We start from the raw sequence: 17,543 nt of genomic DNA, 5'->3' as shown, positions 1-17,543 counted from the left end.
AGTGAGCTGAGATCGTGCCACTGCACTCCAGCTTGGGTGACAGAGCAAGACTCTGTCTCAAATAATAATAATAATAATTTAAATAGTAATTATCAAAAAATAAATGTTTTGATAAATGTGGTTAATTAGGAGGAAAGCCCTAACATATAAGACTGGAGATTTATCTATGGGACAGTCAGGATTGAAGGGGACTTTCCAGAGCTATGTTTATTCAGAACTAAAGTACTAACTGAACTTTGAGTTACTCCTTTATACAACGTGACACACCTGCCTGGAGTTCACTCCATCTATCCTTGGGCTAGGCCTCCAGGAAGGTAGGAACCGAGAATAGAGGATCAACTTTTGCAAGTTAACCCTTCCTTGTTAATATCTTTTTCTAAACAAGGGGGATGGCCAATAACAGACACTTACCAGCAACCTAATAGGATTCAGAATCGTAATGGGTGCCAGTTCATACTATTAGTAAAATCACCTGAAGGAAAAACTAATCATTGTGTGATATAAGTAGGCTAGGCAGTTAACCCAAGCATTAGCAGGCTCCTTCCAGACAGCAGAGGGCACTGAACAGCAAGAGGAGAAGCCAGAGGAGGGAAACCGCATTCACAGGCTGCACTCAGTAGTTCTGACATTCATGACTGCTGTTCTAGTTATGTGTACTGCCCTTAAAAGGAAGGAATAGGCTGCGCGTGGTGGCTCACGCCTGTAATCCCACCACTTTGGGAGGCTGAGGCGGGCAGATCACGAGGTCAGGAGTTCGAGACCAGCATGGCCAACTAAAAATACAAAATTAGCCAGGTGTGATGGTGGGTGCCTGTAATCCCAGCTACTCAGGTGGCTGAGGCAGGAGAATCACTTGTACCCGGAAGGTGGAGGCTGCAGTGAGCCGAGATCGTGCCACTGCACTCCAGCCTGGGCAACAGAGCAAGACTCCATCAAAAAAAAAAAAAAAAGAAGGAATACCACAAAGTCTAATTCTCAATATCCCCTACACAACACAGAACACATGAAATATGAAACAAAAAAAAAGTGTTAAGGTTCGACATAATTAAATACACAGCCATTTGTTCTGAGTAATACATTTTATTCCTATGAGAAGAACCACTGTTTAAAAAAGAGAGAGAGAAAAATTCTAAAGACACTTTTATGGCCCAGTTATTTGCACAGCCAACCACCCTCAGTCCAATCCCAAAATTTTATCGTGGATCTGTTTACTGTGTAGGAAAAAAGAAGATAGCACCTGTGCTAAAATTTAGAAGGTAGGAACAGTTGATAAGAAAGAAAATTGCATCATAGTTTTGTAGACTGTTCTATTAAATTTCTTAGGCAAAAAAATTGCTCTGAGACTGGCTATGATTCAGTTCAGCTATTTCCTGATACACTTCTGGGTTTAGTTTATGTAATAACATTCCATTTCCATGGCATGTCTTTTGTTTAAGGACTTCAGAGCACTTTAAAATGCATCAAGTTCTTCATCCTCCCAACATGCCCGTGAAGTGGGTTGTAGGCAACCGGTGGCTTCATCTGTCTTTTACAGATGAGACCCTCAAGGCCCCAGCTCAAGGCCTTTGCCACTGCCCTGCACAGCCTCTCATTTTTTTTTCTTCTTCTTTTTTTTTTTTTTTTTTTTTTTGAAACAGAGTCTTGCTCTGTCACCCAGGCTAGACTGTGGAGTGCAGTGGCAGCACAATCTCGGCTCACTGCAAGTTCCACCTCCCAGGTTCATGCCATTAGCCTGCCTCAGCCTCCCGAGTAGTTGGGACTATAGGCGCCCACCACCACACCCAGCTAATTTTTTGTATTTTCAGTAGAGACGGAGTTTCACTGTGTTAGCCAGGATGGTCTTGATGTCCTGACCTTGTGATCCGCCCTCCTTGGCCTCCCAAAGTGCTGGGATTACAGGCGTGAGCCACTGCGCCCAGCACCTTCTTCATTTCTTAAACCTGTATCTCCTCCATATAAGTCTAAACATTAAATCTTCAGGGATCTCCTTCTTCCCAGAGGGTAACATTGATGAAAGTCAGATACACAGGAGACTAAGTTTCCATTCATTCAGAAATATGTATTGAGCACCTAGTGTATTCCAGACACTGTTCTAGGAACAGGGCATGAAAAACAGGAAAAAAAAAACAAAAACCATGTTCTTTTGGAGCTAACATTCTCATGGGGAGATACACAATCTACATAATCAGTCAATTATATGGTATGTCAGAAAGCGATAGGTTCTCTGGAAAAAAAAAATTAAAGCAAAGTCAGGGGAAATGAGGAGGAGTGATTGTTAGGAATTGCTGGTCTCACCAAGCAGGTGACATTTAAGCAAAGGTTTAAAGGAATGAGCCAGGGTGCTGCCTGGGTCCCAACCTTCCAGTCAGGGGATGAGCTTATGTGAGGGCCTGAGGAGGGGGCTTGCCTGGAGAGTCTGAGAAAAGGGAGGCTGTCTGTGTGGCTGGAGTGGAGCGAGGACCCAAAGCCAGAGAGGAGCTGGGGCAGAGGAGCAGGTTTTGGAGGCTGCCATGACAAGACGGCCACTTCCTACCCCAGACCAGGTGACATGCGGACACACAGGAGGGTCTGAGCAGAGACCCGTCGCCTTCTACTTGTATGCAGAAGCCTAGAGGAATGTGGGCGCTTTATTTGAGATGTCTGTTTTTTCAGAACAAGAGGATTTTGTTTTGATTTTCCACATAGAAAATTCTGGTAAAATATTAAATACATCTTTTTTTCCTTCAAATTATGCATATATCCTAGCTTCCTGGGGCTGCCTTCACTAAGCACCATAAACTGGGCAACTTACAACCACAGTTAAGCACTGGAGGCTAAGACTCCAAAGTGCAGGTGTTGGCAAGGACATGAACCCTCTGAGTCCTTCCTTGGCTTTTCCTAGCTTCTGGTGGTGTGCGGACAATCAGTGGCCTTGCGTGGCTGGCAGCTATGTCAATCTCTGCCTCTGTCATCGTGTGACCTCTCCCTGAGTGTCTCTCTTCTCTTATGAACACATCAGTTATATTTGATTGGGAGCCCAACCTACTCCAGCACAACCTCATCTTAATGTAACTACAGGCACACCTTATCTTATTACGCTTCACTTTCTTGCCCTTCACAGAAATTGCATTTTTTACAAATTGAAGGTTGGTGGCAACCCCGCAACAAGGAAGTCTACTGGTGCTATTTTTCCAGCAGCATGGACTCACTTCGTGTATTTGTGTCCCATTTTGGTAATTCTCCCAATATTTCACCCTTTGTTATTACCATTTATTTTGTCTGTCTTGGCGGTCTGTGGTCCATGATCTTTGATGTTACTATTGTAATTGTTTCAGGGCATCGTGAACCACACCTAAATAAGACAGTGAACTTAATAAATGTTGTATATGTTCTAAATGTATATGAACTGCACCATGGACTGCTAGTTTCTCCATTTCTCTCCCTCTCCTGGGATTTTCCTATTCCCTGAGACACAACATATTAAAATTTGGCCAATTACTCACCCTACAATGGCCTGTAAGTGTTCAAGTGAAAGGACAAATCACGCTTCTCTCACTTTAAATGAAAAGCTGGAAATGACTAAGCTTAGTGAGGAAGGCAGGTCAAAAGCTGAGACAAGCTGCAAGCTAGGACTCTTGCACCAAACAGCCAAGTTATGAATGCAAAGGAAAAGTTCTTGAAGGAAATTAAAAGTGCTACTCCATTGAACACACAAATGATAAGACAGTGAAACAGCCTTATTGCTGACATGGAGAAGACTTTAGTAGTCTGGATAGAAGATCAAACCAGCCATAATATTCCCTTAAGCCAAAACCTAATCCAGTGCAAGGCCCTAACTCTCTTCAGTTATGTGAAGACTGAGAGAGGTTAGGAAGCTGCAGAAGAAAAGCTGGAAGCTAGCAGAGCTTGGTTCATGAGGTTTAAAGAAAAAAGCCAGCTCTGTAAAATAAAATGCCAAGTGAAGCAGTAAGTGCTGATGTAGAAGCTGCAGCAAGTCATCCAGAAGATCTAGTGAAGATCATTGGTGAAGGTGGCTACACTAAACAACACATTTTTAATGCAGATGAAAGAGCCTTCTATTGGAAGAAGATGTCCTCTAGGACATTCACAGCTAAAGAGGAGCAGTCAGTGCCTGGTTTCAAGTTTCAAAGGGCCGCCTGACTCTTGTTAGGAGTGAGTGCAGCTGGGGACTTTAAGTTGCAGCCAACGCTTATTTCCCACTATGAAAACCCTAGGACCCTTAAGAATTATGCTAAATCTACTCTTCCTGTGCTCCAGTAATGGAATGACAAAGCCTGGATTACAGCACATCTGCTTATCACATGTTTTACTGAATATTTTAAGCCCACTGTTGAGACCTACTTCTTGAAAAAAAAATTCTTTTCAAAATTACTGCTCATTAACAATGAACCTGGTCACCTAAGAGCTCTGGTAAAGATGTACAAAGAGATGAATGTTGTTTTCCTGTCTGATAACAAAGAATCCATTCAACAGCCCCTAGATCAAGGAGCAATTTTGACTTTCAAGTCTTATTATTTAAGAAATACATTTTGTAAGGCTATAGGTGCCCTAGGATTTGATTCCTCTGATGGGCCTGGGCAAAGTGAATTGAAAATTTTCTGGAAAGGATTCACAATTCTAGATGCCATTAAGAACAATCATGGTGCGGGACAAAGGGAAGCGAAGCCGGAACTGCAGCCACTTTTTCTGCCCATGGAAAGACCGTCTTACACTCCACCTCCCACCCCAGCTCCTGCAACACAAATGCCCAGCACACCAGGGTTTGTGAGATACAATCCATATAGTCATCTCGCCTACAACAACTACAGGCTTGAAGGGAATCCAGACACCAACAGCCAGGTCACCGCATCCTCTGGTATTACGATACCAAAATCCCCAAAGCCACCAGATAAGCCGCTGATGCCCTACATGAGGTACAGGCAGAAAGGTCTGGGACCAAGTAAAGGCTTCCAACCCTGACTTAAAGTTGTGGGAGATTGGCAAGATTATTGGTGGCATGTGGTGAGATCTCACTGGTAAAGAAAAACAAGAATATTTAAACGAATGCAAAGCAGAAAAGATAGAGTACAATGAATCTATGAAGGCCTGTCATAAATCCCCCAGATACCTTGCTTACATAAATGCAAAAAGTTGTGCAGAAGCTGCTTTAGAGGAAGAAAGTTGACAGAGACAGTCTTGCATGGAGAAAGGAGAACCATACATGAACATTTAGCCTCCTGAAGATCCAGATGATTATGATGACAGCTTTCCAATGAAGCATATAGCCACCGCCCATTTCCAGAGAAACCACCGCCTCATCAGTGAAATCCTTAGTGAGAGCGTGCCAGATGTCTGGTCAATTGTCACAACAGTTAGAATGCAGATCCTCAAATGGCAGGTCCAGTCCTTAATCATTCATCAGCGAAAACTAGAAGCTGAACTTCTTCAAATAGAGGAATGACACCAGGAGAAGAAGAGGAAATACCTGGAAAGCACAGATTCATTTAACGATGAACTTAAAAGGTTGTGTGGTCTGAAAGTAGAAGTGGATATGGAGAAAATTGCAGCTGAGATTGCACAGGCGGAGGAACAGGCCCACAAAAGGCAGGAGAAAAGGGAGAAGGAGGTGGCAGAGCAAGCTGAGCATAGACAGAGCAGCATTGTTCCTAAGGAAAAACAAGCAGCCAGCAAAGGCGAGGAGAAGAAAGATGACAAAGAACATTCCAATGGAGACGGATGAGGCATGCCTTGAAGAAACGACAGAGAGCCAACAGAACAGTGAAGAAGGCACGTCTACTCCTGAGGACAAGGAGAGTGGGCAAGAGGGGGGTAGACAGTATGGCAGAGGAAGGAACCAGTGATAGTAACATTGGCTTGGAGAGCAACAGTGCAATAGTGGAGGAGCCGCCAAAGGTCCCATACCAGAAATGAGAAAAAAAGAATAAATCTTGCCGTGTTTTATGTCTTGTAAATACTTTTTTAAATGAAAAATGTTTTTTGGTTTAAAAAAAGGAACATTCATGATTAATGGGAGGAGGTCAAAATATTCTTATGAACAGGAGTCTGGAAGAAGTTGATTCCAGTCCTCATGGATGACACTGAGGGGTTCAAGGCTTCAACGGAGAAAGTCACTACAGATGTGGTGGAGAGAGCAAGAGAACTAGAAGTGGAGCCTAACTCAGTGAGACGTGACTGAATTGTTGCAATCTCATGACAAAACTTGAACAGATGATTAATTTATGGATGAGCAAATAAAGTGGTTTCTTGAGATGGAATCTACTCCTGGTGAAGATGCGGTGAACATTACTGAAAAGGCAAAAAAGAATTCAGAATATTATGTACACTTCGTTGATAAAACAGCAGCAAGGTTTGAGAAAAGTGACTCCATTTACAAAGAAGTTCTACTGTGGGTTAAATGCTATCAAACAGCATGACATACTACAGAGAAATCTTTCTGGAAAAGAAGAGTCAATTGGTATGGCAAGCTTCACTGTTATCTTATTTTAAGAAACTTAAAAATTTTAAGAAATTGTCACAGCCAACCCAACCTTCAGCAATCACCACCCTAAACAATTTGTGTGACTCAATTTATTGTAATGTTTACTTTATTATGGTGGTCTGGAATTGAAGCCACAATATCTGTGAGGTATGCCTGTAATTCCACCTGCAATGACCCAATTTCCAAATAAAGTAACCTCTGAGGTACTGAGGATTAGAATTTTAACATATCTTTTGCAGGAGGAGAAAACAAGTCGACTCGTAACACTATGTCTCCCAATAATTTCGACTCTGGTCCCTGGGTTGAACACCTGCCTCCTGAGGATCAGGGTAGTCAGCAAACATCCAGGGTATAGATTAGCTCTGACAGAGATCTCTATTAGCTCTATAGAAATCTCGGCAAGAAATCAGGGATGGTACCCAGCACCTGCTCTCAAAAGCTCATCCCTCCATGATGCGCTGGAGAGGAGACTCTTTCCCAAGACCCAGCTGGGTATGCAATGCTACAAACGCCTCTGCTGCATTTCTTTTCTGGGTTGGTACTTTGTCTAAGAGTGTGTGTGTGTGTGTGTGTGTGTGTGTGTGTGTGTGTGTGTGTATAAAACTGAGAGAGAGAGAGAGAATGGAGAGAGAGAGAATCAGTGTGCCTTTGTGTTTGTATATGTGACTGTGTGTGGATGTATGCATGCCTCGGCCTGTGTGCCTCTGTGTGACTCTATGGGTGTGACAGTATGCAACTGTGTGATAACACTGTGTATTTACATCTGTGAGTATATGTTATCTGTGAGTATGTGATAGAATCTGTGACTACGGATACAGGTTTGTGCAGGCACGTGTACGTCTGTTAGTATTTATACACGTTTATAGTACAGGCACAGAATCTGTTGAAACGCTCAATGCTGTATTGAGCAAATTGAAAAAAGAACAGGTATGGATTGTCTGTGACTGTCAGCCCCAAAGAGAAGCTGCATCTCTCCAGAATCCATTGGTGTTCACAGTCACTTCTCATTAGGAGAGAGCAACCCCAATGGCCTTTCCCTTACCCGGAAGCTGAAAAGAGAACAGCAGGATTTCTGCAAAAGGCCAGATCTTCTAAACTCACAGCCAGCACAATCATTTGGAACAATCTGGTAGCAGGAAAAATAAGTCATGGATAAGTTAGGCAGATGTCTCCAACTTACCAAGATAATCCAGAAACTCCCTCATTAAATCTGGCTCACGGGAAAATGAAAGAGAAGAATGACTGTCCTACATTCATCAAAGTGGACATGACACAAAAAGACAATGTATGAGAAGATGCTTGAAAAAGGTGAAAGTACTACACAGAAGCAGAATATTGTCTGAAGGCTGAACACCCAATCTTTAGTGAGATGGCCTGTAGAGGGGAAGAAGCAGGGTGGTCCGCTGAGGCTACTCTGGAAAAGAGGATGACATCCTGGGACCTCACCCTATAGCACCAGCCAGAGTGTGAAGGCCAGGTGGCCTGGGTGGCCTGGGCCAGCACCCCTAGCCTTCTCACCAGTTTCATAGAGGCCTCCTCCTATCAGCTCCTAGCCATAGAGTAAGAGCCACAGTGTGCTCTACAGCTTTGCTCTGAACATTTTCAACCCATGGAGCCAATAGGGAGGTCATGGTCATGATGACCGAAGGACGAGGTTGTCAACTACAGAAGAATGGTAACAACATTTTGAAGGACTACATAGCAAGCATTGGTCACAAAACTCATTTGATCCTCATATCAACTTACAAGGTAGAATGATTGTCATTCGCCTTTTACAGATGAGAAAACTGACACACAGAGCAATTGGGTAACTAACTCAGGGTCCACAGCTAGTAAGTAGCAAGGAAAGCACTTCCACAGAGGTTAGTTACATTGTAAGTCTTCCTTAGTTTTCTTGAAGATTGACCAGGTTACCATCCTTCTTTCCTGGCAGCTATTAGATAGATAACGCTAACTAAGTCTTTGCTCTAAAAAGTGTTCAACTTCCCATCATACCTGTGCATCTGAGTAGGGTTAGACACAAGACTAAGTCATCCCACCTCCCCTAACCACCAATATCGAAGCCATGGAATTTAAAGACAAGCAATGCCCTTCAAGGCACCCCGGGTAGGGAATTCCATAGGCATTTTTTTTCCCCTTATCATCAGTCTAATGATATGCCACAAATCATTGAACCTTTCTGGCCTGCCTTTCCGTATCTGAGATTTGGGGAGTTTTGAATAGGCTAAGCTCTAGTATTCTGTTGTCCACTAGGAAGGTGTGTCATGAGAAACAATCAAGACTCCCCCAGGAGAGACCTAGGATTTGCACAGATCTTTGTAAACAAAAAAAGCATTAGAGAGTCATCAGGTGTTATGATTGTTTCATGATTATAAAGCCTAGGCAGGAAGCACTTACAAATGTCAACAGGAGCAGCATCAAAGCCCTGACTAAGAGTTCTGTTAACTCTTAGTCAAACAGAACTCTGTTTTTGGAGGAGACTAAAGGAACAGCCCAGGTTTTCCAGCTCCTAGGCCCTGACCCAGTGCATCCCAAATATTGCAGGCATCACAGAGGACCAGGCAGGGCTCTCCTTAGTATTGTTTCCCATGACTGTTTAAGATCTGATCTTCAGATTGGCTGAGCGGAGCCTGGCCTTCTCTTTCTCTTCCTTCCTGCCTCTCTCACCACCTCCCTCCCCATCAGCCCCATCAGTTCAGGCTGCATTTTTCCAGTCTAGACCCATGAGCCCATGACCACAAAATTGTGGCAATACCGACAGACTTGAGGACTCCAGCATTGCCAGGGAGGGGAAAACAAGGGTCTTGTCTGCATCCTCCCCAAACTGCCATTCCTTTCAATATTAGGAACTCTGCTGAAAAAATAAATAAATGCAAGAGGCAGCCCTGTCCAAAAGAGGGAGATTGATGAGCCTGGCGCCTGCAGAGGCTCTCTTCCTCCTTTCCGGGATTCATCAAGATTCCCCATGCTGGGCCCTGGAGCGCTCAGAGCTGAGCCCTGGCTTGGAGGCGCTGTAGCCCTTCCCAGACTCCAGTTTCCCCTCTTCCCTCCCGTCCCTGCCTGCTCCTCCTTCCTAGAGCCCTTAGCTCCTCCTAGATGTTGTTTACACGGAGCTCCCCAGCTCTCTAAATTAAGCCCCGTAAGGTCTGCCACTCTTGGAGGCCATGTGTTGAGCCCCATGAGCCGAGTTGTGGCATTTATTAGCGCAAGAGGAAAAGTGCTTGTCTCATCAGAGAGCAGCTGGAGGCAGCGAGCTTTTCAAAGGCATGTAACTGACCTCTAGCGCAGCTGCAGGATGCGTGGGGATTGCAGACTCAGAGGATTCTCATCTCTCTCTCTCTCTCTCTCTCTCTCACTCTCTCTCCCTCTTCCTCTCTTCCACCCCCCCCTTCTCCCTCTCTCCACCCTCCTCCTCCTGCCAGCCTCCACCCTCCACCCACTCCTTTCAGTAGTGTCCTGACCTTGCAGGCCTGAATCCCCCCATCCATCTCCCTACATTGTGTCTCTCCGGTGAACTCATGCTGGGAGATTAATTGCTGCTATCACCCCTAATCCATCACACTTCCCAAAGATTGTTTTGACATCTAGTTAATTTTTGGCTGATGATTTATCAAATTCTTATTACTGTGCTCTGAAGGGGCTCATTTATTGTGTTGATTCATGGTAATGATAAAAGGGAAGCATTTTGAATTTTAACTACATTTCCCTCATGCTTCTTCTACCCAGTGTAGTAAAAAAAGAAAAGGGGAGGGGGAGGGGACTGTAGCCAGGGAACTCTTAAACAATTCAGAATGTGCAAGGAAAGGGAGAGGGGAGAAAATTCTTCCATTATGTGCGGAAAAGCCAAAAGGCCAAAAAAGGTTACACACACACACACACACACACACACACACACACGAAGTATTAAAAATACTGGGTCTGAACTACATTTGGAAAGCTCATACCCCTAAGGCTCTTAAACATTGATTGCCCTGTAATATTACCTAAATGTCTACTACCACTTTATTCAAATGGAACTTAATGGTAAATGACTTCAGTCATGTACCAGTGGAGATGTAAAATGACTGTCTCTGCCAGGCCAGATGGCCATCCCACCTTTTAAAAGTGCAAAGAGACTTTCCTTCACTGCTTCAGCCACTCTCCAGACCTTCCAAATTTCTCACTTGCCACTCAGCTTTTTAAAATAAACCAGATGGTGAGGAGCCCAAGGCCAATGTCCACCCTTTTTGCAAAGACTGAAGGAAGCTAATGTCTCAAGAATTGAGCTCAGAAGAGACTTGGGCACCCCAGGGAAAAGGCACTGTCCCATAATCACAGGGGTGGCTGTAGTGGATACGGTTAACCCAGGCAGAAGGGCCAGGGAACGGCCTGCACCACCAGAGCAGACTCTAGACCATGCGCGTCCACGAAGATAAAGAATTCTGATGAAAAGGAGAGGATGTGAGGGAATAAAAGACTATCATAAGTCTTTTCATCAGGAATCTCCAACAGGAAGCTTCCAGCAAAATATTCCATATATGAGCTTTCATATTCCATATATGACTATATGAGCTTTCATATATAGACAAGCTTTCTGGAGAGAGAACTAACCCATACTTGGTTGTCCTTAGCTCAAGACTGTATCAGGGAAGTGTCCATCCTATCTCTCCACACTACTCTCGATACCTGCCCCAGGTTTCACACTCCCACCCACTGCCTTTCCACTACCCAGCTTTCCCTCTTTCTTTCCATCTCACAAGGTGAGGGCATCACTGGAGAAAGTCAGGATTACCCCAGTCTTTCCTGCATCAATAGGTGGTAAAGACCTGTGCAGGGGAGTGCAGGAGTTTCACAGGTGCCATGACTTTGTGTTTAAGATCATGTGGAGGGAAGAAAGTATCAGGTACCTTCCCTGTACCTTTAGGAATAAGTTGTGAAGCTTTCTCTCTTTTCCATTTTTGGAAAAATTATATAAAGTATCTATCTCTTAAACATAGCAAAATTCATATATAAAATAATCAAGGCCTAGAAATAGATTTAGTTACATTAGTTATATATCCTATACACACACACACACACACATATATATACACGCACACTGGGAGAAGCAATAATTGAAATTATTTTAGTATTAACATAATTATCAATTTTGTCAGACTTTAATTTATATTTTGCCAATTTAGATATTGTTTTTTGCCTCTGTTTACTAACGTATTGACTCATAGTTGCTTAAACATTTCTTTTAACATTTAAAAATATCTAGGGTACCTATAATTCTGGCTTGTTCAAATTTATGTTGCACATTTTTGCATCTTTATTTACCTTTTTTTTTTCTTTCTGAGATGGAGTTTTGCTCTTGTTGCCCAGGCTAGAATGCAATGGCGTGATCTCAGCCCACTGCAACATCTGCCTCCCAGGTTCAAGTGATTCTCCTGCCTCAGCTTCCCAAGTAACTGTGATTACAGGCATGCACCACTATGCATGGCTAATTTTATATTTTTAGTGGAGACGGGGTTTCTCCAAGTTTGTCAGGCTGGTCTCGAACTCCTGACTCAGGGGATCCACCCACCTCGGCCTCCCAAAGTGTTGGGAATACAGGCGTGAGCCACCATGCCCGGACATATCTTTATTTATCTTGATCAGTCTTGCTAAAGATTTGCCCACTTTGCTGACCTCTTCCAGTCAGAGTAAGGGCGCCATCATTCAACTAGCTTCCCAGGCTAAAGTCCTGAGCACCATACTGGCTGCATCTCATGCCTTACATCCAATCCATCTACAAATCATTTAGGGTGTATCTGGCATCTGGTGAATCCTTAGCACCTCCCTCTTGATCACCCTGGGCCATCCTTCCCCAGCCTACGTGCCATGTTTCTCTTGTTTCCTCCATCCCCAGCCAAGAGCACTGGCCATCTATCCTCCCTCTCCCCAACCCCAGCCTCCCTTTATTATGTCTGAGGTGAAGCAGGTCCCAACTGGGCACACATTATCTCCACTTCTGCTCTTTCCCTAGTGTAGTTCATCAGACCAGTTATCTCCTCTGTGTTCCCCACTGTCATCCCCCAACTCACTCCCCCCACCACAAAACCTTCTCTCATCAACATTAAAGCAAAGTCAAGTTTAATACTGCCTACAAAGAAAAATACCCTTTGTTGTAGTTTCCACCCTCCCTGACTCTACCCCATTCACAACCAAGATTCTCAGAAGAGGCATCTAACTCCTTGTCTCTACTGCCTCACCTCCATCTCACTCCTTAATGCACCTTGGGCATGATTGCACCCCACTACTCCATCTAACTAGCTCTTGCCCAAATCCCAATGCCTCCTTACTACTGTACTTCCCAAGCTTGATTTTCCTGACTCTTGGCAGCATCTGACACGACTGACCCCACCCTTTTTCCTGAAATGCACCAACCCTCAACCTGTCTCCTCTCTCCAGCAGCCAAGGATGGTCTCTTTTAGTGTTTTATTGCTCCCACCTCATCTTCTCCCTTGGATTCTATGACTCTGCTCATGGCTTTCTCTTATCTCTCTGACTTCTAAGTAGTCTCCTCTTTCTCAGTCCATACTTTCTATGACATCCCTTAAATGTGATTTTTCCCAGTGTTCTGGGCTCAGCCCCCTTCTTTGCAAAATCTCCCTTGGGTGGTCCTGTCCTGGCTCCAATAGTCATCTGTAGGTTGCTATCTTACAGATACAGATGCTGTGATTAAACTTATAAGTTAATATTTATCTCTGTGAGTTGAGGAAAATGTTATTAATTCAAGTCATCTTTTATATGTTTTCATAAAAGTATAACATTTTCTTCAAGTAATTCCTGCCTATTTTCTGTTTGATTTTTTCCCAGAAATTAAATGAAATTACTATTCACATATGTTCTTTTCTTTTGAGACAGAGTCTCATTCTCTCACTGAGGCTGAAGTGCAGTGGCACAATCTCTGCTCACTGCAAGCTCCTCAACCCAGGTACAAGCGATTGTTGTGCCTCAGCCTCCTGAGTAGATGGGACTACAGGTTGGTGCCACTACTCCCGGCTAATTTTTGTCTTTTTAGTAGAGACAGGGTTTCACCATGTTGGTCAGATTGGTCTCAAACTCCTGACCTCAAGTGATCCTCCCACTGTGGCCTCCCAGAGTGTTGGGATTACAAGTGTGAGCTACCGTACCCAGTCTATTCACACATTTTCTAATAGGTTGTTTTTAATGTAGATGGAAGCTATAAATGTTTGTATATTTATTCTGTAACTAGCCACCTTATTAAGCACTCTTCAATGATAATAGATTTGCAAATTCTTCTTATACATTTTCCAGGTTGTTAAGAATATAATCCATAAGTCACAGCAACTGTTTTCTTCCCCTTTCCAATATTTAAGCCTCATATTTTCTTGGGCTATTTCTGGGACTCTCAGAATACTATTAAATGATGATGCTGGTAGCCAGTATGTTTAATTTTTCTTAGATTTTAATGGGACTGTCTCTAGTGTTTCATTATTTAAATATAATTATAGCTTTTTATTTAATATGCATATCATTCATGGTGTTAAAGTATCTTTATACTTAAAGTTTAGTAAGAATTGTATTTGTAATTAATCAGGAATGGAAATTATACAAATTATTTTGGAGCACCTATCAAGATGATATTATAATTTTGCTTGGGTATTTGTACTGGTGAATTTTATTTAAAACAGATTAATGTTAAAGCATCTTTGCATCTCTGGAACAATCCTTTCTTGGTCATGTATAATCATTCTTAATATTGTGTTAGATATAATGGTAATATTTTATTAAGAATTTTTGCACTTATACTCAAAAGTGAGATTGACCTATAGCTTTTATATCTAAAGTATTAATTGTCATGTTTTAGGTACAATATTTTGACAGCTAGTCAGTTGGGAAGATTTACTTCTTTTTCTATGCTCTGGAGTGGATTAAATAGTATAGGAAGCATTGTCTCCTTACATATTCCCCCATAAAATTGTTTTGGAAAATAATTACTTTATTGATTTTTCACATGCACTTATACTTATGGTTTACTTGCTAAATAGTCTATAATCATATATACTATTTGCCTTTTAATTCTGCACAAAAGTGGTTTCTCTTTTTTCTTCTAATGGCCAACTGTTTGGATTGCTTACGTATATACTTTTATTTGCATTTCTTTAAATTTTATTTTTGCATTGTGATCAGTGAGGCCTGTAAAATTTCTAGTCTTTGAATTTATTGAAGATTTCTCTTTTTAGCCAGAGTAAGATTAAGTTTCATAAACATAGCATGGATGTTTCAAAAGAAGATATATTTCTATTTAGAAAGTGCATGCTTCTGTATATATTAAGAGATATGATATATGTTTTATTAGATACAATGTCACTATTTACCCAAACATTGTTGAAATTACATGCTGGATTGTAAATAACACTCCTCCTAGTCCTTGGCCAACTATATGCTTTTTCCTATTTTTTAAAATAGGAAGTTCATTTTCATAATATTCCATGAGGCAGAAATTAGACATCCATAATCACAACTCCATTTTATCCAGGAGTCCCAGAGAAATCTTTCTAAAATGCCAATATCATAATAAAACATATTGTCTAAAACTTTTAAAAATTTCATTTCCACTTCCTAGTCCCTATGTCTTCCTCAATTGTCCTTAGGTCAAGGTGCAGACTCCTTTGAATTACCCCAGGTTCTGGATCCTGCTTGCCTCTCTCTCACCTCCTTTCTTGTTTCTCCTCATATTTTTTTATTTTATTTTATTTTATTTTATTTTATCTTACTTTTTGAGACAAGATCTGGCTCTATCATCCAAACTGGAGTGCAGTGGCACGATCAAGGCTCCCTGCAACTTCAACCTCCAGGGCTCAAGCCATTCTCCCACCTCAGCCTTCCAAGTAGCTGGGACCACAGGCGTGCACCACCATGCCTGGATAATTTGTGTAGTTTCTTTGTAGAGATTGGGTTTCACCATGTTGTCCAGGCTGGTCTCAACTGGTGAGCTCAAGTAATCCGCCCACCTCGGCCACCCTAAGTGCTGGAACAGTCGTGAGTCACCGCACCCAGCCGCTCCTCCTCATACATAACTTAATTCATTAGTCATAGAATAGATAACTCTTGTAGTTCCACGTTTCTTTCTTCTTGCTTTAGGGTTTTTGTACCTGTTACTCAGACCCCAGAATATATTACCTACCTTCTGTTTTGGCCTAGTTAAACCTTACTTGTCCTCTAGGACTCAGTTTAAATGTACGTTCCCATTTCCTGACTGTAAGATAAAGCTTCTGGAAGCTCCCTCTGATTTCAGCTCGTCCTTTTTGCTGTCTTTAGCATACATCTCATCATGCTATAATTGCCAACCTTCCTAATTAGACTATGAGCTCCTGTGCCCAGAGATTGGGTGACTTGTTTAGTGCCTAGGGTAGTGCCTCTCATAAAATCAACGTTCCATAGAATCACGTCCAGGATCAGGCTGCTAAATTAGTTCCAGCCCCACCATTTGTGAGTCTGCTGCGCTTTTTACCAGACACTGGGCAGAACTGAGCTTTCAGGTTGAACACCTTGTAAAAATAATGATTACAACTGACTTCTTTGAGTACTGACTATATTTCAGGTATTGAACAGAGGTATTATTATTCAGGGACAGCTTCATGGGTGTGTGACCAGTGAAGTTTCACAAGGATACCATGTTCAGTAGGGGTCTCATTTTCAGAGTCTGGTCACCATCTTGAAATTTGTGTCCTGTAGGTAAAATCTGATGGGACAATGAAGTGTATGTTGGCAGCTGTTTGGAGTCTCATCTCATGTGTGGTCCCACGTCTGTCTGCACCCCACCCACACATGTCTCCAGGATGGGTTCTCACTTCCTGCTCCCCCAACCCTGCCCAGTTAGTGCTACCATTCCTTGCTCCTGGTGGCAGCCTGGGCACAGCAAGGGTTAGGATCAGGCACTTACACACTGCATGGCAATCATATGTTGGGGCCCTGGGCACCTGGGAGGGTCTGCATTGCCCTGAAAATATATCTGTTGTCCTAGGGAGCGTGACATCAAGTGGCAAAGAAAAAACACCATGAGAGGTTGAGAGAGAGACAATAAAAGAAAGAAAAAAGCTTTCCTGCCTTTTCTTCTTACACAGGAGCCCCACAGATTATGTAGCCAGCCCTACTGTTATCATTCTTATTTCAAAGACAAGGAAACCACAGCCACACTGCTAGTCTTATATGGTGGCCCTGTGAAAATGAGAAAGACATACCCTCTAGGCAGACCAATTATGAAAGAACACCTCTTTTTATCTGGCTTCACAAACAGAATGCTGGATTTCAGACCATTCTTACCAGTTTAGCCAGATTCCTTTATGTAGGGCACAAAACACACAATCATCTGCATTGACCCTGAAGGAAATAAAGGGATAAAACATACTCAGGCAACAGAGCTCCCAGATAGTGCATTATATCTAGACCTACGCTTTCTGGCTTCAGAATCTGTGCTCTAAACTATAATACAAGTGTTTCCAAGTTTGCCTGGATATATACGTGTGAGATATCTTTTGAAATACAAATTTCCAGTCTCTACCTAATACCATGGAAATCAGACTGTCTCAGGGACATGTCTGGGAAGCAAGTTTCTTTTTTAACAAGTTCTACAGGTAATGCTTATTATTTTAGAAGCTAGGGAAACATTGTTATATTATACAGATTTTACAAGATCTAAGTATTTAATTTGCAAAGGACACAGCCAGAAAGTACCTAGCAGATTCAGACAGGCAGAAATGTAAAAAATAAAAATCTCAGCCAGTGGCAAAGTATTATGGTCCAAGGAAGAATATGTCTTGGTTTTGCTGTTGCTCTTAAAATGTGTGCTGTTGGCTGGGTGCAGTGTCTCATGCCTACAATACCAGCACTTTAAGAGGCCAAGGCGTGTGGATCACGTCAGGAGTTCAAGACCAGCCTGGCCAACATAGTGAAACCCCGTTTCTACTACAAATACAAAAAAATTAGCTGGGCATAGTGGCAGGCACCTGTAATTCTAGCTACTTGGGAGGCTGAGGCAGCAGAATCACTTGAACTCAGGAGGCGGAGGTTGCAGTGAGCCGAGATCACGCCA

General features: G+C 42.6%; 1 pseudogene; it reads left to right on the top strand.

Moving 5' to 3' along the window:
* Positions 1 to 1,647: 1,647 nt before the first annotated feature.
* Positions 1,648 to 6,436, top strand: LOC126960923 (SWI/SNF-related matrix-associated actin-dependent regulator of chromatin subfamily E member 1-like; annotated as a pseudogene).
* The last annotated feature ends 11,107 nt before the right edge of the window (positions 6,437 to 17,543 follow it).

The sequence above is a fragment of the Macaca thibetana genome, chromosome 8 (genome assembly GCF_024542745.1).
Source record: "Macaca thibetana thibetana isolate TM-01 chromosome 8, ASM2454274v1, whole genome shotgun sequence".
Classification (NCBI taxonomy): Eukaryota; Metazoa; Chordata; class Mammalia; order Primates; family Cercopithecidae; genus Macaca; species Macaca thibetana.
The sequence above is the reverse complement of the archived record's forward strand: the minus strand, read 5'-3'. Positions and strand labels throughout refer to the sequence as shown.